Raw genomic sequence first — 22,580 nt, forward strand, 5'->3', positions numbered from 1 at the left:
GAAAGCAGGCTAACCCCAGTGCCCGACATTCACCCCGTGTGAAAACCGCTCACCCTAAATCCTCCAATGAAGCTTTCAAACCTCATAGAATTTGTAAAATTCAACAATCTCATAACAGCAACACTAGAGTTCTCCATTCTCTAGGCACCAATCTATTGACAGTAACATTCAACACATGCCTAGGCAAAAGTTGAAGTATTCAACACCTCAAGATACCTACTATATCTCAAATAGAACATATAGTGCACACACAGACTTGTACAGCACTTAACCAAGATACCTACTGTATCCCATCCTCGTCGCCAATGAAACGAAGTGGGCTGTTCGTAAGAAACCTCGCACAGTCCTTTGTTATAAGAGCACTTTTATTTGTCATAGTGCTAACATTAGGTTCATAGCCACGTTTCAGGATGGAGACATAAACATCCACCAGCCCCCATGGTCAGCCACACTCTCTGTCAAACTTCGAACCAAGCACACGCAACATTCCACTCTCCTCCAAGATCCATTCATATGACATCACCTTAGCTGCATGAATGAGTTACTGACATGAAGGCAAACTCCAGATCATTACAGGCCTCAACTTCTATCATTATGTTAAAGCACAGCCTGTTCAGCTCCTACCTAAGTTGTTCTTTGAGCATGAGAGGTAGAGGGCTTACTCTGTGTTTCTTTAGTACTATATTGTGTTGGAATTGCTTAAAGCACCGCATCTCGACGTTAAAAACATCTGAAACTGGTTACATTGGTTGTATTCTACTTGCATAACTGGTTCTATTGCATTGGGGTGTAGGCATATCTCAAGATCTCTTTGGTGGCACCAGCTCAATTGGGGCACCCCTTTCTTCACAATTTGCCATGTATGTTTCTTCTTCTGAATACTATATCAACCATTCTAGACTAATATTTCGAAGGCTACTCCCCAGAGACTTTGGAGTTGGTATCTGGGACTGTCAAGTACTAGAGGTCCCACCCACTCTGTTATACATATCTGCTCCTATTACTGCATGTTTGGACCCTGAACCTGCCATTATCTGTAATTTGTGTCCCTCAATTTTCATGTGTATTTTCATGTCACACCATGGCACCTCAAAGTCATCTTCATCAACTGTGGCAATCAGTCATTCACTCTTGTTTTCTCTAACAAGGTGCATTTTATGATCCAAATGTCTGATGGAGCTGGTGTTGGTTCTGAACACTCTGGCTGAGTGATTTAATTTCGACCACGAGTGGTTCCTCTGGCACGACGCTTGGTGTCATTGGCAAAATGATTGCTGTTGCCGTAAGCAAAGCAATTAAATCTTTTCTTCACAATAGTTGTTTTGTTCTCGCCGTTTGTTCACTGTCCCTCAGCCCTATGGCTGAAGTTGTGTTCTTTGTGTCTGTAGTTTTCTACTCTAGCCCCCTTTGCTTGCAACTGCCGTACATCACTTTTCTCATTGACAGCTAGCACTAGAGCATATATTGTCGATTATTCTGCCATTTTGTCCATTGCTACAGCTTGTTCTAGACTTAGGTCTTTGAAAAGCAGTGGTCTTCCTGCAGTTTTGTATTGTTCATACAATGTATCACTAGATCACGGATTAGACTTTCTGTGAAGGAACCACATTCACAGCCTTTGCTAGTCCCCTTACGGTTGCTACACATGTGTTCATTTTTCTCATTCACCCAATGGCTGCGAGGTGTGGGGAGAGTTCAGGGGGAGGGAACACATGACAATCAATCACAATAATTTAGCTTGGTCCGAAATGTCCCTCTAATGCTCTCTTCGTGGCTTGATAATATGTTGGGCATCTCCCTCCCCTCCCAAACTGGTATTTCTTTGAAATTCTGGCATATCCTGCATCCTTCAACACCAAAACAATTCAATAGTTTGGCTTGTGTAGGTTCTGGTTCAATGTTCTTGTCGCCAATAACAATTAAATAAGTATTGCATATTCTTTTCCTGCGAATCCCCATAATGGTCTGTTCATTTGTTGTTGTTTGAAAGCTGGAGGGGGGGCGGTTGAATATTACCTTCCATATCTTGGCAATATAATAAACTAAAATAATTGACTAACATAACACTTGAACCATGATAATCTAAAATAATTACCCAAAAATAACAGATTGATACAAGAAGTTGAAACAGAAAAGTTAAAACATCTAAAATGAATACTCACAACTGCATGTATCCTCTGTTGGTCTCTGTATTGGGATTGCAACTCGGTCTGCAAAGCCTCTGTCGCCATCTTGCACTTGGTGTGAGTGAGTTCTCTGCTGCTGTACTTCGTTTCAGCCTCTCCCTTCAATGGAGGTATGATGCCGTCAATGATCCTTGTGGAAACAGCCAGTCCTCTTTCTCTCTTTGCTCCCTCAGACCACCTTTATCTCTTTCATTATTTCTTTTTATTGGTGGCCTTCGCAGGGCTTGGAAACAAGTTCCTGCTCTCTGGTAGTCAGTAGTCAGCAGGAGGCCCAACACGGATCAGCAAGGCTTGTCTTTTGCACCACTTTGCTCTGGGGGAAATTAATAGAATGAACATCTGTAGGGCCTAGGGTTCAAACTACAACTTAACAGGGAGCCGTGTTCTACAGTTGCCAGGATGGATAACCAGAAATGGTGTAGTAGCCTCAACACAGGACTCCCTGTCCTTGTCAGGATTCCCAAAATTAACACACAGTGTCACAGTTCACAGTTAAAGTGTCCTTTCCTGGTTCAGAACTCACAGTCTAAGGGTTATAGCACCCAGCTCGCTCCTTGGTTCATTCAGCAAATATTCCCCTCACTTTCCCCATGGTGTTATCTTGAATGTGCCAGCGAGTATTTCCTCTCCCCTTACTAGGGTATTGCCTTAAATGGAACATCAAATATTTCTCTCCCCTTGCCCCCCACGCCCGCTCCCCAAGCCAGGTTATCTATTTGCATGAACATGAAATTATTTCCTGCCCCTTCACCCAGGTATTACCATGAAAATACCAGCAAGACTGTCTTCCCCCTGGTCTATGGTCAACGTCAGGCTGTGTTATTATTACTCACCATTGTGGGTCACCAAACTGTGATGTGATAATGTCACCGTGGAAAAGTCGCCAGGTAGGTGACTTTTTAGTTCCTGAGCCCTAATATTCTTTCCCCAAGTATACTAGGAAGGGTATAATTATATATTATTACCTCTAATCCTAGAATATTTGGGGAAAGTGTTTGTCTGGAGGGTACATTTTTAGGGAAACATCGCCACCTGGTGGCCATTTTCACAGCGACATTATCACTGGATACCCAGCCTGGCTGAAATCTACTATTCTCCACATGCTCTTGGCTCACTTACTTGGTTTCTGGCTCCTGTCAGGGCCTGGGATATAGTCCTCAGGATGCGCGTAGCACATTTTACTCATGTTGTCTTAGACTGCACTGTTATATGGGGTGTATAACTCAATATGCCTTTAGATTTCTTATTTTTAATATGGTTTTTGCCAGTGTCTGACATTAAGCACTCAGAAGACTTGACAGTGTAGTGTCTCTACTTCACATGGCTCCTTCTGCTCCCCTTGCCTTTCATCTCTGAAGCTATGGCTGTCTGACTTTCGGCAGTTTGTTGTTTATATAGTGTGTTTGGAGTTAATGGCTTTTCAATACATTCTCTGGTTGGTCCTTTCTTAGTCTCTCTTTACTGGGGGGTTTGGAATCTGGTAAATATCCTTGCCAAGTCATTGGGTGTATGTGGTCTGCCACATGAGTTTCTTAATGAATTATGATTATTCCCCTTAGTGACATAATCCGCATCCATTATCCTTAGGCTTACCCAGTTCCATTGTTTATGGGTTTTTGTTTATTCCGGGGGTGTTTTTTTCAGTGTTTTCATAACATTTCAGAATCTGTATCAATGGTTTCCTGTTTGTTCTACAAAGAATGTCGATATCTGTGCTTTTGCAGTACGTACATAAAAGGTACTTTTATGGCTGCATTCTTAATTCATAAGCCCAAAGCTAGCATTGCTGATAGACATTGCTGTTAGACCCTTGCTTTATACGACTATGGTGCAATGTACACAAATTGCATAGTAAAGGAACCTGGCAATGTACAAAGCTTTATAAAAAAATATTTTATGCCAAAGAGCATTATTATAGCTCTATTTTTCCTGAATGTAAAGACTACTAGTCCCAGAATGCAAAGTAGTTTGCAGCCTAAAATTCTCCTTTTTTCGGTCATTGCACCTCTTACTTTCAGGTCCATACAGGAGTACAACAAGGATGTGTGACGGCTCCCATCTTGTTTTCTCTATAGATTAAGGGGCTAAGGGAGACATTGATGCAAATCACTACAGATGTGCCAACAATGTATGGGAAGCTATACCTGGTCTTGGCATACGCCGATGACAAGGTCCTGATAGCTCGTACACAAAGAGCTTTGCAGGACCTTGTCATTGTGTATACACATTTTATGACATCACTGGATCTGACGGTTAATGCTGCCAAGTCAGCTGTTATGTCGTCTCATCTGTCTAGGAAGTGCCCAGAAATGGCACCAATCTGTATGAATGGTGTCATGATTGGTGTCATAATCCCGAGAGTTATGACTTGTGACTTCCTGTGGATACAAGTTACTCCTAATTTGAAACCTGCGGCTCATATTCAGAAGCAAGGGGCCGGGGGCGTGGGGGTCAGGAGATTTGTGGCCATGTCTCCTCAAAGCCATTGGACATGATAAAGAGGGTATACACAAGCAAAGCAAAGCAGTTGCAAAACATGGAGCATCGCTTTGGGGCTATGGCAACACACATAGCATCCAAGTTTCAGATAACCTCTTTCTTAAAGCCATTCTCAGAATCTCTCAATCGGCCCCCAAATGATGGTGCCCATACTGAAGTAGGGATGCCATTTTTGGGTAATGAAATGAAGTTGGAGCCAATCTTGCACTGGGTCAGATTATGGGTGAACCCGAAAGCTGGGCTAACACACTGATTGATCGAAAATCTGATAGCCAGAGGTGGATCTAAGAAAGTCCTGTGGCTATCACAGGTAAGGAAGTGGTTGGTAAAACTGAATGCTGAACACCATTAGACCAACCCCATGTTAATTACTAAAGTTGTTGCGACCCAGCTCAAGCGCCAAGTGCTATATATCTCTAGGGTTGAATGAGAACATATGGAAATACAGAAGGGCACTTACAGAAATCTGCCAATCATTTCAATTGATGCAATACACATTTATTTACTATGGGCAAACAATCCAGCTGAGAGAAACCTTGTAACTCGAGCTTGATTCAACTGCCTCCCCTTAAGATCCACTTTGTTAAGATGGTCAGGGGCAGGGAAAGCAAAGTGTGTCCCTTTACTTGTGAAGCAATGAAGGATCCCCTGCACTTTGTGCTCTTTTTCTCAGTCTTCAAGGAAATTAGAGCAAGAACGCTGCTCCAAGTCCTTCGAGACAGGCAATTCACACAATGTCGACCTGCTTTGTTGTATCTTTTGTGGGAAGTGAACCTGTTTGCGAGCTGGACCTTGCTGTCTTTCTTGAGACAAGTATTAGCCAGAAGGGCATCTGTGTTTTCTTCTATTTCTCTTTGGCGGGTGCCCGATACTTGTCTAGCCCACACCAACAAAGAAGGTAGGCACACAGGATTGCGTACATATGCTGTCCAGTTAAAGCATGGACTGTCAAAGGGTCGAATGGTCAAAGGATCGACACAAAAGTAACGAAAACAAAAGGATCAATTTTTTTTTTTAATTATATATATTTTTTTTGGTTTTTGTGTAGGTAAAAAAAAGTTTTTTACCAAAAAAAAGGAGGTTGGGGGGGACCCCCCAAAAATGTAAAAAAAAATAAAAATTATTTTGATCCTTTTGTTTTCGGTACTTTTGAGTTGATCCTTTCACCATTTAACCCTTTTTTTTCAATCCATTTACTGGCAACCTGTACATATTAAGGAAACAGGTTGGAGATGTAAAGATTTTAGCCTAATGGGCCTCATTACGAGCATGGCGGTAGCCGTGCCTGTATGGCAGGTACGGCTACTGCCATGCTCGCTACCGGCATTGCCTCTTCCGCGATTGGGCAATAACCAGCCATTACGAGTTGAATGGGCCGGTAATTGCCCATTTGCGCGTGCCGGTTTTGCCGGGCTCCCGATCCCCATTCTGCCCCATAGGGCAGAGTGGGGGTGGGAAGCACGGATTTGCCAGCACCGTTGACAACGGTGCCGGGGGCATTACGAGTTATGCTTGCGGGTGCCAGACAGCCCGCCAGGTAAGACCTGGCGGGCTGTCAGGAACCCGCAAGCAGAACTTGTAATGCGGCGGGACGGTATGAACGGTGCCAGTGCCTTACCAGCACCATTCATACCGTCACCGCCAACCTTATAATGAGGCCCAATTGTGTCATTTTTTTAAATTCATATCTGCATTATTCACGTTTGTATTAATACTATATGTATTTGTAACTCTGTTATACTGGTAAGTACAAACAGAGCCTGTAACTTAATGTAGTATCCATGGAATTTTTATAAATGTCTATGAGACTTGTACTGTGTGTATTTCTACTTATGTTTTTACTCTTTTATGGCAATATCGCTGAAATAAAGTGATTTGATTTATGTATTTATTCATAAATTCTGTCATAAGATTATTACTTATAGTAATAATTATCTGGTAAAAACCTCTAGTTTTTTGTTATGAATGATCTTTAAAAAATGTAAATATTCACAAAACAGCTAAACCTATATTTTATGTGTCAAAAAAGCAACATCAAGGATATAAGGATAGTGTTTCACTTTGTGACTCTGTTTAATTGTCGTGGAAGGAGTGAGACTGTGTAGGTTACTGGAGCTTTGTGTGGTATTTCTGAATGAAATTCCCTGTCAAAATTACAGTCAACTAAATATTAAATCATAAAAATATCTACTGATAAAGGAGGGACAGTTAAGTATATGCAATTGTTTTTAAACCTGTCTCTTGTTTAACCTATTTTGTTTTAAAGTATTCATTATTGTAAGTAACTGTTTTATGGATCGGGTTGCTGAATACAATTATTTTGACTGAGTCACTGAAACAAGTAATTGTGAGACACTTTTACGGTGCTGATAACACAGCAGGGACACTGACTAACTTCATCATCCTGTCTACCTGAAAGTGCCGATTAACAAGGGAGTCCTGGGAGTCCCTCTCTCAGACATTAGTCCTGGTTACGAGAGACTTACCCAGAGTCTTTAGCTCACTATCTTTCATAGAGAAGAAATATCCCAAACATATCAGTCTTTGTCTTGCCCTGGGGCAGTCCAGCACCGAAATGCAAGGCAATTCTCCTCTGAACAAGAGTACCAACAGAAACCCCAGACACGTGTTTCGGTCTGGTTGGACCTCATCAGTAGGGTGGATCTGTGCCTCTCTAAGAATAGTGAGCAAGGGGTCCACGTCTGGATTCCCCTAGTAACTTAGGGTGAGACCCAAAGTTACTTAAATATGCAAATTAACAAGGGGGTCCTGGGAGTCCCTCTGCCAGACATTAATGGCAGAGGGAGAACGATGGTCTGGAGGGTTGCCCAGAGCAATGCCAGAGGTTAAGATTCATTCTAAACCTTCCAGCCATCACCTCTTTTGTTTTGCTACCTGAAAGTGCCTACAACTGCACATTACATTACCAACCCTAATCCCTCATGTTCCCACTTACGGACGGCGGGAAAGACTTTTGTTTAGAAGTAAATAATAGCTGTTATATCAAGGCTGATGCTTAGCAGAAAGTGGAAATACAGGTCTTTGCAGCGTTCATGAAAGTGTCTTTCAGATTTTCTAAATAAACCCCCTGAGAGGAAAATTGCTATCTGGTGTCATTATATCGGTGTAAATCAGATTTTACAGAAAACAGGAAAGCATATTTATTCCTTCATTGGCGGTGTCTGAGGTCTTAAAATCCCCAGCTGCAATTTTGAATCCAAGCAGAGGTGATATCTGAGCTGTACAGCTCTGCACAATGATGCACCATGTGGATGATGGGTCTTGTTCAGGCAGAGCAGCTTTCTGAATTAGGTCAGAGTTGGGAGGATGTTGTTGGGAGCCAGGATGAGCACCTTTGTTAGCGAATGTAAGGAAAGGTTTCTGTGGGTGAGCTGGTGCACCTCTGCTCTATTGCTGAGCTTTGGGTACATTGTGGCAAGGTTCTGTTAGACTGACAAGGGTGACTATTGGTTTGGCGCTTTTAATTGGAATTTGGAGTGGAACTGGGGCAGCCCCCACATACTTCCATTAGCCTGTTCCTCCAATCTCCCCTACTAAATAGCTTGGCCAAAGTTCTCTTTTCATACCACTGCAGAATATTATGTGACCTGTGATTTTCAACTCTACATACGGTTAAGAGGAGGAAGAAAGTCACTGACCAATGATTTTTCTCCAGTCAAGTGTTTCTTTATTTTGAATATAAGATATTTAAATTCTATAAATTTACATTTGTAAAAACCAAACTATCATTAATTATATTATACTCTTAATAGATAATGATAAATGCAATCAATATTTAAAAATCAATGTTATATGCTCATAATATTCACTTCAAATGTTACATTTCAGTCGGTATATCTACAAAACCTTACCATCAGTATGTAACATTTTCAAGGATTTTCTTTGAAGTCAACCTAATAAATAAAAGAAGGCAGGCCGGCAGTGGGTCCAGTCCACTGCTGCGCCCCCAGATGGGGATTGTGATGGATTTTTTTTATAGCTACATTTTTCAGGCAGAAAGAAATCACATGAAATGCTGATTCTGGTGTATTTTAGCAACATGGACACTTTATGTCACTGGGGAAATCCCATGACCATATTCTGGTTACAGCTTTAAATTTCAATTAATTAAATCAGATCGTTGTCAGCAAAGCCTGATCAAATAATGCTGGGAACCGTAAGGTTGGGGAACACTGATCATTCTACTTTCTTTCTCCTATTCCTAGTCTGGGGTAAACTTGTCTATGTCATTTTACTGGTTCTAATAAGTCATGAAGGGGTGGTAAGTGAGGAGTCATTGTGGGTCATACTCCATATGCTCTCTCCTGCTAGACCTTCACGTGACTTGTGGGCATCCAGAATCCAGAGTCCCTCTTACTCCCAAATGCGAGTTACAAAAGGCGAGTTACCAAATGTGACTTCATCACACTTTCCAATTACATTCAGCTTTTCCACAGAGAGCTGCAAGAGTTCATGCACATATCCTGTCACACATTGAGCACTTGCCTCAGATAATTGGTTGTGATTAGAAGTCGCAGGTTTCAGAACCTATAGGCCCGATTCATCCCTTTCATTTCTAGGTGAATTAATTGTGCATCAAATGATTGGGTAATCAAAAGAGCAATCATTAAATTGCTTAGAAGTAGGACAAATTCAGCATGAGACACTATTTAAACACAAACAATGGAAATATGTTGGTATCCCTGGGCCCATGTGTGGGCTTTAAAAAAGTCCCCTGCCTTACACTGGGGACATTTAGCAGACCATGTGTGGGCTTTAAAGAAGTCCCCTGCCTTAGACTGGGGACATTTAGGAGATGTGGCTAAGGGAGCTGGGTGCCACCCCCAACTGGTGGATGATAGGCCTAGGGGTGGTATGGGGAGGATCCCCTGGTCACCCACACTTAGCCCCTGCTCCCCCAGGCAGAAGACTAACATAAGGACATTCATTTGTTTGTATGCATTGGGTATTTAAAATACGCCTATACAGCAAACAGTGTTTCAAGGTGAAACAAGGCAAAGGGGGAATGGAGGAGTGGGTAGGGAAAAAGAAAAACCAACATTGTCCTACTAGGCCTTGTGACATTCGGATTGTGCAATTGCAGTAACAAGAAGAGCAGTGGAGAGGGGAGGGGGATTTGCCAGACAGGATGGAAGGCCCATTGGTTAAGCATGTGTCAATGGGAGGTCAGGTGGACAAGTGGCAGGAGAATGCAGAGAGTGCAGAGGAAAGAAGGTCCCCTTGCTAAGTGCGAGGGCCGGGTCTGGGAGTGCTCAATGGGGTGCAGGCCCAGCCATGCTAGTGCAGGGGGAGGGAGCCTGGAAGGGCAAGTGCATGACAGGGGGGGTTTCCAGGGGAGACTGAGTGCAGGGGTAGACTGGTAAAGGAGGGCATGCCTGGTGCCCTGTAAAATACCGAAGTAACACAGAGGGGGACATTAGCAGGGAGAAGGAGCTCGAAGGAAGAAGAGAAAATGTGGGTCTTGAGAAGCTTCCAGAACTTAAGAAGATCCGGCTCAAGTCTGAGAGGGGCATAGAGGCTATTCTAGAGGGAGGCACCTATGGAGAAGAGAGATCTACCCCCCACTCTCTGCTTGGAAAAACGTCTGATCTTAAGAGAGCTGGAGCTAGAAGACCAAAGGGCTCTAGCAGGGATGTATTTAGGGATAGAGAGTTGGATGTAGTGGGGTGCCAGGCCCTGAAAGCCTTGTGGTAAATCTTGTGGTAAATGGTAAATCGCTGTACATAGAACATATTTATCACAATTATCACCTAACCAAAGTCGGTACTCCTTTATCAACCTTGAAAGAATGAAAGGCTTAATTGGCCTTGCCAGGATTCGAACCTGCAACCTTCAGATCACGCACAGATCGCAGCAATGAACGCTCAACAAGCTGGGCTATCTTATTGGCTAACATCCTTCAGAGTATCCACTGAAGTATAATAATCACAGTGCCTAGATGTTGGATGTACCATGTATGAAGCACTACCTAAAGTTAAATACCTATTTAGATTATCAAAGGGACAGGTTTTGCTGAATTTCTATTTCATTTACATATGTAACTATCATGTGTTTGCTTTTGAACAGTGATTACACTTCCTGGAGAGTCGGTTATGGATGATTTAATTGTAGTCTTGAAGATTTGAGAGGCTATAACACCTGTGATTGGTGTAATGACAGTCACTCACCTTTGAGATAAGACTCTGCAGTCAATGGGATACATTACTATAAATGGTCAATGGCAGCAATGTTGAATGGATGTAAGTTAGACCGTGCATACTCATAATTTTACACACTGTTTTTATAATTAGAGTGTAAATTAAATTATAAGTGTAAACATTATCTGCCTCTGCATGATTGTGCACACAGCACAGAAACTCTGAAAAATACAATTGTGGAATACTGGTTTGCATTCACAAGAAAAGGCATAATTTGTTACAAAAGATGAATTCTCAATTGCAACTTAGTTTTCCATCTTATTAATTATACAATCCTAAAATACTAGAAAAATAAATATGCTTGGTGCTTCAGTTTGCTTCATAAGCATCTACACACAACACTGCAGAATCTGAATGGAAAGAAAACCATCCAGTTTATCACAGTATGCAGTTTCCTTTTTTTGAAATTCTTCAGAGAAATACATTCTATTTCAGAGACTTTTCTCCATGGCTTGCAACTACATCCATGTAGATAAAAACCAAAAGAAGCCTTCTGGTTTATGTCAAGTAACCTGACCTTTGCACAGCGCTCTGCTCTAAACTTGTGCATAAATTTACACATGTAAATAATAAAGCTGCTGTATTTACAAGATTTTCATGCGTACAAAGGCCTAGTACGAACCTTATCTGGAGGCCTGCTCACATCATGACAAACGCATAGAACTGTGTACTCTGGGTGGACACAGCCTACAGGCACAGTCCGCCCTGCCATATCTTGTTGGAATGTGACAGCCACGATTACATTATGTCATCACTAAGAAAGGGGCGGACCAAGCTTCCCCTTGCATGGTCAGCCTGATTAACTAACAAAGGCTCCATGGAACCTCCCTGCTCTTTTGTTAGGTCCTGCAGCTGGTGGCAGCAATTAACATACCAATTAGATGGTACTTCAAACAGGCCCACATGGGGCATGGCTGCAGAGGATAACAAAGGAGACAGGAAACCCAACAACCTTTCATATGTAACTGTAAACCTTAAGCCAGCTCCTGTCCTCAGTATAAATGACAAATGAGCTGTCATGTCTGGGATTGTGTGCTTACAGTAGGCCACCGCATTAGGGGTTACTGCATTTACTGTTGTGCCCCCATTTTAGGCATTTCTCTCTCTATCAGGTATCCCTAATCTAGCAGTTACTGCAGTTACTGTTGTGCCCCTAGTTTAGACGTTTCTCCCTCTACCTAGCTATCTCAAATCTAGTTGTTACTGCATTTACTATTGTGCCCCCAATTTAGGCGCCCTTCCCTCTATCCAGGTATCCCAAATCTAGCTGTTACTTCACTTACTATTGTGCCCCTATTTTAGAAATGTCTTCCTCTCCCTAGCTATCTTAAATCTAGCTGTTGCTGCATTTACTGTTGGGCCCCCATTTTAGGCGCTTCTCCCTCTATACAGGTATCCCAAATCTAGCTGCTACTGCATTTACTGTTGTGCCCCCATTTTGGGCGTTTCTCCCTCTATCCAGGTATCCCAAATCTAGCTGTTACTGCATTTACTGTTGTGCCTCCATTTTAGGCATCTCTCCCTGTATCCAGGTATCCCAAATCGAGCTGTTACTGCATTTACTGTTGTGTTCTATTTTAGGCATTTCTCCTTCTATCCAGGTAACCTAAATGTAGGTGTTTTTGCATTTATTGTTGTGCCCCCATTTTAGGCATTTCTCTCTATCCAGGTATCCCAAATCTAGGTCTTACTGCATTTACTGTTGTGTCCCCATTTTAAGCTTTTCTCCCTCTATGCAGTTATCCCAAATCTATCTGTTGCTGCATTTTCTGCTGTGCCCCGATTTCAGACGTTTCTCCCTTTACCAAGCTATCTCAAATCTAGGTGTTAATGCAATTAATGTTATGCCCTCATTTTAGACGTTTATCCCTCCACCTCGCTATGTCAAATGTAGGTGTTTCTGTATTTCCTCCCGCATGTAGGCATGTTTCCCTCTATCCAGGATCCCAAATCTAGGTGTTTCTGCCTTTACTGTTGGGCCCCTCATTTTGGGTGTTTCTCCCTCTATCCAGGTATCCAAAATCTAGGTGTTCCTGCATTTACTGGTTGCCCCCATTTTAGGCATTTCTCTCTCTACCCATTTATCCCAAATCTAGGTGTTACTGCATTTAATAGATGTTTCTCCCCCTACCGAGCTACACCGAGGAAACCGGCACGGTGAGTCTCCCCATCCGTATGCCCATATTGGTTTATTTTGTTTAAAAAGTGCCCCCAGCACCCCTTGCCGATCCTTACCTCCCCAAACCTCTTCCTGGTCTCCCTTGCTCCTCCCACCTCCCGACCCGCCCCCCCTGCTCTGATTGGGCCCACGGCCCGTGTTGCATGGGTCTAGCGACCCCAGTGTGCACCGGCTCCTTCACTACATCGAGGAAGACGGCGCGGTGAGTCTCCCCATCCGTGTGCCCATATTGGTTTATTTGTGTGGAAAGTACCCCCAGGACCCCCTGCCGATCCTTCCCTCCCCGCACACACCCCTTCCTGGTCCCCCTCGCTCCTTCCGCCTCCTGACCTGCCCCCCCTGCTCTGATTGGGCCCGTGACCCGTGTTGCATGGGTCTAGCGATCCCAGTGTGCACCGGCTCCTTCACTACATCGAGGAAGCCGGCGCGGTGAGTCTCCCCATCCGTGTGCCCATATTGGTTTATTTGTGTGGAAAGTGCCCCCAGCACCCCTTGCCAATCCTTTCCTCCCCGCACCCACCCCTTCCTGGTCCACCTTGCTCCTCCCGCCTCCCGACCTGCCCCCCTGCTCTGATTGGGCCCGCGGCCAGTGTTGCATGGGTCTAGCGATCCCAGTGTGCACCAGCTCCTTCACTACATCGAGGAAGCCGGCGCGGTGAGTCTCCCCATCCGTGTGCCCATGTTGGTTTATTTGTGTGGAAAGTGCCCCCAGCACCCCTTGCTGATCCTTTCCTCCCTGAACCCCTTCATGGTCCCCCTCGTTCCTCCTGCCTCCTGACCCGACCGCCCTGCTCTGATTGGGCCTGCGGCCCGTGTTGCATGGGTCTAGTGACCACAGTGTGCACCGGCTCCTTCACTACATCGAGTAAGCCGGCGCGGTGAGTTTCCCCATCAGTGTGCCCATATTGGTTTATTTGTGTGGAAAGTGCCCCCAGCATCCCTTGCCGATCCTTTCCTCCCCGCACCCACCCCTTCCTGGTCCCCCTTGCTCCTCCCACCTCCCGACCTGCCTCCCTGCTCTGATTGGGCCCGCGGCCTGTGTTGCATGGGTCTAGCGATCCCAGTGTGCACCGGCTCCTTCACTACATCGAGGAAGCCGGCGCGGTGAGTCTCCTCATCCGTGTCCCCATATTGGTTTATTTGTGTGAAAAGTGCCCCCAGCACCCCTTGCTGATCCTTTCCTCCCTGCACCCCTTCATGGTCCCCCTCGCTCCTCCTGCCTCCCGACCCCCCTGCTCTGATTGGGCCCGCGGGCCGTGTTGCATGGGTCTAGTGACCCCAGTGTGCACCGGCACCTTCACTACATCGAGGAAGCCGGCACGGTGAGTCTCCCCATCCATGTGCCCATATTGGTTTATTTTGTGTGGAAAGTGCCCCCAGCACCCCTTGCTGATCCTTTCCTCCCCGCAACCCTTCCTGGTCCCTCTCGCTCCTCCCACCTCTCGACCCGCCCCCCTGCTCTGATTGGGCCCAAGTCCCATGTTGCATGGGTCTAGCGACCCCAGTGTGCACCGGCTCCTTCACTACATCGAGGAAGCCGGCGTGGTGAGTCTCCCCATCCGTGTGCCCATATTGGTTTATATTGTGTGGAAAGTGCCCCCAGCAACCCTTGCCGATCCTTTCCTCCCGCACCACTTCCTGGTCCCCCTCGCTCCTCCCGGCTCTGGCCCGCCCCCCCTGCTCTGATTGGGCCCGCAGCCCGTGTTGCATGGGTCTAGCGACCCCAGTGTGCACCGGCTCCTTCACAACATCAAGGAAGCCGGCGCGGTGAGTCTCCCCATCCGTGTGCCCATATTGGTTTATTTGTGTGGAAAGTGCCCCGAGCATTCCCCTGCCGATCCTTTCCTCCCCGCACCACCCCTTCCTGGTCCCCCTCGCCCCTCCCACCTCCCGACCCCACTGCTCTGATTGGGCCCGCAGCCCGTGTTGCATGGGTCTAGTGACCCCAGTGTGCACCGGCTCCCTCACTACATCGAGGAAGCCGGCGCGGTGAGTCTCCCCATCCGTGTGCCCATGTTGGTTTATTTTGTGTGGAAAGTGCCCCCAGCACCCCTTGTCGATCCTTTCCTCCCTGCACCCCTTCCTGGTCCCCCTTGCTTCTCCCCCCTCTCGACCCGCCCCCCTGCTCTGATTGGGACCACGGCCCATGTTGCATGGGTCTAGTGACCCCAGTGTGCACCGGCTCCTTCAGTACATCGAGGAAGCCGGCGCGGTGAGTCTCCCCATCCGTGTGCCCATATTGGTTTAATTTGTGTGGAAAGTACCCCCAGCACCCCTTGCCGATCCTTTCCTCCCCGCAACCCTCCCTGGTCCCGCTCGCTCCTCCTGCCTCCCGACCCACTCCCCCTGCACTGATTGGGCTTGTGGCCCATGTTGCATGGGTCTAGCGACCCCAGTGTGCACCGGCTCCTTCACTACACCGAGGAAGCCGGCGCAGTGAGTCTTCCCATCCGTGTGCCCATATTGTTTTTTTTTTGTTTAAAAAGTGCTCCCAGCAGCCCTTGCCGATCCTTGCCTCCCCGCACCCCTTCGTGGTCTCCCTCGCACCTCCCGCCTCCCGGCCCGCCCCACCTGCTCTGATTGGGCCCGCAGCCGTGTTACATGGGTCTAGCTACCCCAGTGTGCACCGGCTCTTTCACTACAACAAGGAAGCCGGCGCGGTGAGTCTCCCCATCCGTGTGCCCATATTGGTTTATTTGTATGGAAAGTGCCCCAGCATCCCCCTGCCGATCCTTTCCTCCCCACACCACCCCTTCCTGGTCCCCCTCGCACCTCCCACCTCCCAACCCGACCCCACTGCTTTGATTGGGCCCGGGGCCTGTGTTGCATGGGTCTAGCGACCCCAGTGTGCACCGGCTCCTTCACTACATCGAGGAAGCCGGTGCGGTGAGTCTCCCCATCCGTGTGTCCATATTGGTTTATTTGTGTGGAAAATGCCCTCAGCACCCCTTGCTGATCCTTTCTTCTCTGAACCAACCCCTTCCTGGTCCCCCTCGCTCTTCCTGCCTCCCGACCTGCCCCCCCGCTCTGATTGGGCCTGCGGCCCATATTGCATGGGCCTAGCGACCCCAGTGTGCACCGGCTCCTTCACTACATCGAGGAAGCCGGTGCAGTGAGTCTCCCCATCTCTGTGCCCATATCATTTTATTTTGTGTGGAAAGTGCCCCCAGCATCCCTTGCTGATCCTTTCCTCCCCGTACCCCTTCCTGGTCCCCCTCGCTTTTCCCACCTCTCGACCCGGCCCCCCTGCTCTGATTGGCCCTGCGGCCCGTGTTGCATGGGTCTAGTGACCCCAGTGTGCACCGGCTCCTTTACTAAATCGAGGAAGCCGGCGTGGTGACTCTCCCCATCCGTGTGCCCATATTGGATTATTTTGTTTAAAAAGTGCCCCCAGCTCCCCTTGCTGATCCTTGCCTCCCCGCAACCCTTCCTGGTCTCCCTCGCTCCTCCCACCTCCCGACCTACCCCTCCTGCTCTGATTGGGCCCGCGGCCCATGTTGCACAAGCCATAACTGACCCTCCCAGGGCAGCCATCTGCCCGGACAGCCCCTGCGGCGAAGGTCCCCAAGGCAAACGGTGGCTCCAACAGAAGCGGCTCCAGGAATTGTGAGCAGGTGTCCGCAGGGGAAGCCAATGAAACCAGAAGTAAACATACACCAAAAAGAACTGTAAGTGTGGCATTTACTCTACTCCAAAAAGCCCCCACCACTCTTCCTTACCATCCTGAACATAGACTGCCATAGACTTACCTTATGCATACTTAGAGAGATTTGTAACCACCAGCCTCCATTAACTAGAGAAACTGTGAAGTCTGGCCTGTGTCGCATCTAGATAGAAATGTGAATAATAGCGTGTGCCACACTTAGATGAATTTGTGAATTCTAGCCTCCACCACATCTAGATGGATTTACTAATGTTAGCAACACTTAGCTGGAATTCTTAACTCTCCTTGGGCCGAATGTAAACCGATTTGTGAATGACAGCATGTACCACACTTAGATGAACCTTTACAGTCTGAACTTAGAAAGTGTGACAAATAGCGTCACTATACTAAAATTGAATTTAGAGAGTGTTCCCATCTTCATTAAGTGTGCCTCATAGCGTCACTGTGCTAAAGTTGAATTTAGAAAGTGTTCCCATCTTCATTGAGTCTACCTAATAGCGTCATTGTGCTAAAGTTGAATTTAGAAAGTCTCCCCATCTTCATTGAGTGTGCCTAATGGCTTTATTGTGATGAAGTTGAATTTAGAAAGTGTCCCCATCTTCATTGAGTGTGCCTACTAGTGTCACTGTGCTAAAGTTGAATTTAGAAAGTGTTCCCATCTTCATTGAGTGTGCCTAATATCGTCACTGTGCTAAAGTTGAATTTAGAAAGTGTTCCCATCTTCATTGAGTGTACCTAATAGCATCATGTGCTAAAATTGAATTTAGAAAGTGTTCCCATCTTCATTGACTGTGCCTAATAGCGTCACTGTAACAGAGTTGAATTTAGAAAGTGTTCCCATCTTCATTGAGTGTGCCTAATAGCGTCACTGTACTAGAATTGAATTTAGAAAGTTTTCCCATCTTCACTGAGTGTGCCTAATAGCACCACTGTGCTAAAATTGAATAAAAAAATGTGCCTAATAGCATCACTGTGTTAAAGTCTAATTTAGAAAGTGCTCCTAACAACACTGAGTTTGCCTAATAGCATCACTGTGCTAAAATTGAATTTAGAAAGTGTTCCCATCTTCATTGAGTGTGCGTAATAGCGTCACTGTGCTAAAATTGAATTTAGAAAGTGTTCCCATCTTCATTGAGTGTGCCTAATAGCGTCACTGTGCTAAAGTTGAATTAGAAAGTGTTCTCATCTTCATTGAGTGTGCCTAATAGCGTCACTGTGCTAAAGTTGAATTTAGAAAGTTTTTGTATCTTCATTGAGTGTACCTAATAGCGTCACTGTGCTGAAATTGAATTTAGAAAGTGTTCCCATCTTCATTGAGTGTGCCGAATAGCATCATTGTACTAGAATTGAATTTAGGAAGTGTTCCCATCTTCACTGAGTGTACCTAATAGCTTCACTGTGCTAAAGTTGAATTAGAAAATGTGCCTCATAGCGTCACTGTGCAAAGTTGAATTTAGAAAGTATTCCCATATTCATTGAGTGTGCCTAATAGCGTCACTATGCTAAATTTTAAGTGTTCCCATCTTCACTGAGAGTGCCTAATAGCGTCACTGTGCTAAAGTTGAATTAGAAAATGTGCCTCATAGCGTCACTGTGCTAAAATTGAATTTAGAAAGTATTCCCATCTTCATTGAGTGTGCCTAATAGCGTCACTGTTTAGAAAGTGTTCCCATCTTCACTGAGTGTGCCTAATAGTGTCACTGTGTTAAAGTTGAATTAGAAAATGTGCCTCATAGCGTCACTGTGCTAAAATTGAATTTGGAAAGTATTCCCATCTTCATTGAGTGTGCCTAATAGCGTCACTGTGCTAAAGTTGAATTTAGAAAGTGTTCCCATCTTCATTGAGTGTACCTAATAGCGTCACTGTGCTAAAATTGAATTTAGAAAGTGTTCCATCTTCATAGACTGTGCCTAATAGCGTCACTGTACCAGAGTTGAATTTAGAAAGTGTTCCCATCTTCTTTGAGTGTGCCTAATAGCATCACTGTACTAGAATTGAATTTAGAAAGTGTTCCCATCTTCACCGAGTGTGCCTAATAGTGTCGCTGTGCTAAAGTTGAATTAGAAAATGTGTCTCATAGCATCACTGTGTTAAAGTCGAATTTAGAAAGTGCTCCCAACAACATTGAGTGTGCCTCATAGCGTCACTGTGCTAAAATTGAATTTAGAAAGTGTTCCCATTTTCATTGAGTGTGCCTAATAGCATCACTGTACTAGAATTGAATTTAGAAAGTGTTCCCATCTTCACTTAGTGTGCCTAATGGCGTCACTGTGCTAAAGTTGAGTCCAGAAATTGTTCCCATCTTCATTGAGTGTGCCTAATAGCGTCACTGTGCTAAAATTGAATTTAGAAAGTGTTCCCATCTTCACTGAATGTGCCTAATAGCATCACTGTGCTAAAAGTGTGAATTTAGTAAGTGCTCTCATTAACAAGTGTGCCTAATAGCGTCACTGTGCATTAAAGTTTAATTAGATAGAAGTAGGACGGAGTAGATGGAATTGATGAAGAAAATGGAACGGATGAAGTGGATGTATCAGACGATGTCAATGGAAAGATAGAGTAGATGGAAAGGATAGAGTGAATGGAATGGATGGAGTGGATGGAACGGTTGGAGTGGATGGAACGGTTGGAGTGGGTATCACATTATATACATATGCAGCTATGTACGCCCGATGTCCTGCTCTCGTGCTTGGTCACAAGCGCTTTACTGATAACCACCATATCACACTACTTCGCTTACTCTCTCCTATACACCATCATTCAACTAGAACACAGCTATACTATGACACATTTGGCTTAGGTGTTCTCATACTAACATGACCCCACGAACACCCCATCATCCTAATAAAACACAGCTAGCTAAGCACATACCGGCTAGCTTAGGCGTCTCCTCAGGCCTAACGCAGCCAGAACTCAGTCTGGGTGTCCACCCTCCAGACGTGACATATCCAACTGATTTCCTCAGCACCACACCTACCGCTAAGAAGCAGCTAACATGCAACAACCACACCAGCTTCACCTATATCCGGTGCGCCCACGCACCATACAACACTCTCTCTCTACTGACTTGAACTGCGGTTGATCAGGCTGAAACATGTTTGAGTCCCATGAAACAAATGCCAGTGTTGTTATTGGACCATGGACGACAAAACCTGTCATGAGTGGCCTTTGCCGGTTGAGGAACAAACCTTTGTGGGTAAAGGGAAATCCACCCAACAAACGATTTGCAGAAAGCACACTTATAGTCCATTTTCCTTGACCAAAATTGCCAAAGTTCAAACTTAGAAAGTGTGCCTAATAGCGTCGCTGTGATATAGTTGAATTCAGAAAATGTGCCTAATAGCGCCACTCTGCCAAAGGTTGAACTTAGAAAGTGTGCCTAATAGCGTCACTGTGGTATAGTTGAACTCAGAAAGTGTGCCTAATGTCATCACTCTGCCAAAGTTAGAATTTAGAGAGTATGCCTAATATCATCGCTGTGCTAAATGCTGAATCTAGAAATCGTGCCTAATAGCGTAACTGTGGTATTGTTGAACTTATAAATGTGCCTAATGTACGCCCTCCTGTCCTGCTCTCGTGCTTGATTACAGGACAGGCGCTTTACTGATAACCACCATATCACACTACTACGCTCACTCTCCCCTATACACCATCATTCAACTAGAACACAGCTGTACTATGACACATTCGGTCTAGCTGTTCTCATAATAACATGACCCCACTAACTCTACATCATCCTAATAAAACACAGCTACCTGCGCACATTCTGGCTAGCTTAAGCGTCTCCTCAGGCCTAACGCAGCCAGAACTCAGGCTGGGTGTCCACCCTTCAGACTGAACACATCCAACTGATTTCCTCAGCACCACACCTACCGCTAAGAAGCAGCTATCATGCAACAACCATACCAGCTGCACACATATCCGGTGCGCCCACACACCATACCACACTCTCTCTCTCTACTGACTGAACTGCGGTTCCCGAGGGCGTTCAACCTACCAGCGCCTTGAGATCATACCAATGATACATAAGGCGCTATATAAATGCCAAGTATTTTGCATAGTAGTTCAAATTTTTGATGTTTCATCATTTACTGTGTACCCCCATTTTAGACTTTCTCCCTCTACCAAGCTATCTCAAATCTAGCATTTACTGCATTTACTGTTGTGCCCCATTTTAGATTTTTCCCCCTCTATCGAGCTATCTCAAGTCTAGGTGTTTCTGCATTTACAGCTATACCCCCCAATTTAGACATTTCTCCCTTTACCGAGCTTTCTCAAATCTAGGTTTTTCTACATTTACTGGTGTGCCCCCATTTTAGGTATTTCTCCCTCTCTCCGGGTATCCCAAATCTTGGTGTTAATGCATTTACTTTTGTGCCCCATTTTAGACATTTCTCCCCCTACCAAGCTATCTCAAATCTAGGTGTTTCATCATTTACTGTTGTACCCCCAGTTTAGACGTTTTTCCCTCTACCAAGCTATCTCAAATCTAGCATTCACTGTTGTGCCTAATTTTAGAAGTTTCGCCCTCTACCGAGCTATCTTAAATCTAGGTGTCTCTGCATTTACAGTTGTACCCCCGTTTTAGACATTTCTCCCTCTACTGAGCTATCTCAAATTTAAGTGTTTTTGCATTTACTATTGTGCCCCTATTTTAGGCATTTCTCTCTTTATCCAGGTATCCCAAATATAGCTGTTACTGCATTTACTGTTGTGCCCCCATTTTAGGCATTTCTCCCTCTATCCAGATATCCCTAATCTAGCTGTTACTGCATTTACTGCTGTGCCCCAATTTTAAGCACTTCTCCTTCTACGCAGTTATCCCAAATCTATCTGTTATTGCATTTTCTGTTGTGCCCCCATTTTAGACTTTTCTCCCTTTACTGAGCTGTCTCAAATCTAGGTGTTAATGCACTTAATGTTTTGCCCTCATTTTAGACATTTCTCCCTCAACCTTGCTATGTCTAATGTAGCTGTTTCTGCATTTCTTCCCCCATTTTAGGCATTTCTCCCTCCATACAGGTATCCCATATCTAGGTGTTTCTGCATTTTCTTTGTGTCCCCATTTTAGACGTTTGTCCCTCTATCCAGGTATCCTAAATCTGGGTGATAAATTTGCCTCACCTCTCACCCACAGATGATCATACATCACTCCCATATCCATCTGGGCCCTGATCCCACTGCTCAGGCTCCCAATCTAGGAAGACCACAACTGGCGAGACCAGCCAATCCCATTGGACCTAGAAAAACAACATTGAAGACAAACTCCATCCGAGTTTAGGGTATGTATACATTGCACCATGTCTGGGGACACAGGCCGCGGGCATGGGCGCCAATCATGTGCTTTGCATGCAGCTGTAGCTGTGCAGTTCTGGTCTGGCAGCTCAAATGGTCGTCCATACGGGGGCCCCTGACATACCTCAACACCTCTGCCACTGGTGTGCAGTGACGACCTGAGAAGAAAATATTGGTCTGACTGGGCACACATCGAGTCTCCGGCACTGGCACTCTGTCCTAAACAGCCAACAGCACCCACCCACGTGCCGAAACATCCGGCTGCTTGCTGGGGACTAGCCAGCCCTTCTGGGTCCTAACCTGGCCAAATGCACACAAGCATCTTATAAATTAACTGTTGGAATCTCCCACACATGTGCTACCATCACTGGGGGCCTTCTGACTATGGTGCGCGTTGGGACCATACAAATGAGGAGGGGGCACTGTGTAAATGACAAATACAGTACAATACAATACAACTATCCAGCCTACAAGTTAATAGGCAGGACTACAAACCGTGCTCTCTGGCCGGGAGACATCTACCTCCTACTATCTGTAA

The 22,580-nt window shown here is 45.4% G+C and overlaps 1 long non-coding RNA gene across 2 annotated transcripts in view; it reads left to right on the forward strand.

Annotated features, from left to right (window-relative positions):
* The window catches only part of LOC138472804 (uncharacterized), a 361,500-nt gene that overhangs the window by 153,375 nt on the left and 185,545 nt on the right, over positions 1 to 22,580 (forward strand). Inside the window, exon 2 of one of the 2 annotated variants that reach the window (XR_011268682.1) lies at positions 21,885 to 22,029. The exons of the other annotated variant lie outside the window; for it this stretch is intronic. This is a non-coding gene — a long non-coding RNA (uncharacterized lncRNA). The remainder of the gene's footprint in view (positions 1 to 21,884; positions 22,030 to 22,580) is intronic. 2 annotated transcript variants of the gene reach the window in all.

The sequence above is a fragment of the Ambystoma mexicanum genome, chromosome 8 (genome assembly GCF_040938575.1).
Source record: "Ambystoma mexicanum isolate Mex_15411 chromosome 8, UKY_AmexF1_1, whole genome shotgun sequence".
NCBI lineage: Eukaryota > Metazoa > Chordata > Amphibia > Caudata > Ambystomatidae > Ambystoma > Ambystoma mexicanum.